Source organism: Microtus ochrogaster, unplaced genomic scaffold (assembly GCF_000317375.1).
Source record: "Microtus ochrogaster isolate Prairie Vole_2 unplaced genomic scaffold, MicOch1.0 UNK8, whole genome shotgun sequence".
Taxonomy (NCBI): domain Eukaryota; kingdom Metazoa; phylum Chordata; class Mammalia; order Rodentia; family Cricetidae; genus Microtus; species Microtus ochrogaster.
In genome coordinates, this window is record NW_004949106.1 from 3,826,228 (window position 1) to 3,827,498 (window position 1,271).

Consider the following 1,271-nt stretch of genomic DNA (forward strand, 5'->3'; position numbering starts at 1 on the left):
TACGCGTGTGCGTGTGTACACAAATATACACAAACAATAGCATGTACTCGATTCCTTGTCCTCTTTTTCCTCGGCGGTCCAGTTTCTATCCTCTCCCCAGCTCTACCCCTTTCACCTAAGCTCTCTGCCCTGTAAGACTGACCCAGTGATAGGCTTCTCTGGACCGGGGATTAAATCAGTGGTAAAGTACTTGTCAGGGGTGCATCCTGCCCCTTTCCCTCCAAAAAACGTCTGAGACTGGGGGATTTATGAAGGCAAGAGATTTATCTGCTTCTTTGTGGCAGCTGGCACCTATGTGGAGAAGCTGGCCCGTGCAGAGAGGGCTGTCACGTGGTAAGAGAAGCAGGAAGTCAGGTGTGGTTGGAATGAGAATGAGCCCTGTCCAGAGTTGGTGGAAACCTTCTGTGAGGATTAAGAGGTGTGGCTTTGTCCTTACATCTGGGCTTTGAAGTTTCAAAAGCCCTCACCGGTACAGTTAGTGTGTCCCTGTAGTCCCTCCCCCCCCCTTTTACTTTTGGATCAGAGTGACAAGATAGAAAATCTTGGCTACTGCTCCTGTGCCCTACCTACCTGCTGCTGGACTGACCTAAAACTGTTGTAAGCAGTTAAATGTTTGGTCATGGTGTCTCATCATAACAATAGAACATTAACTTCAATACCTGGGTTAGGTCAGGCTTTTTATTTTTTTATTTTACTGGTTTTATTTTGTGGGTGTTTTTCATGGATATATGAATGTTGCCTGTAGAGGTCAAAGGACAACCTCAGGAATCATCCCTCTGAAGCCATATACCCTGTTTTTGGTTTTGTTTATGGTTTTTTTTATTGCTTTATATTATTTGTGGGTGTTTTGTCTACATCTGTGTCTGTACACCACCTATGTGCAGTGTCTTTAGAGGCCAGAAAAAGGCTTCGGATCCCCTGGAACTGGCATTACAGACAGTTGTGAGCTGTCCCACATGTAATCCCACATGGGTGCTGGGAATTGAACCTGGTCCTGTGGAAGAGCAGCCCGTGCTCTTAACCTCTGAGCCACATCTCCAGCTTTGTTTTTGCTTTTTGTTCTAAAATAAATTCTCTTACTGACTTGGAGTTTTCCGAGGAATCTAGGCTGGCCAGTGATGCCCCAGGAATCCATCTACACCTTCTTCCTCAGCACAGGGATTAGAAGGCTACCGTAGGCCGGGCGATGGTGGCGCACGCCTTTAATCCCAGCACTCGGGAGGCAGAGGCAGGCGGATCTCTGTGAGTTCGAGACCAGCCTGGTCTACAGA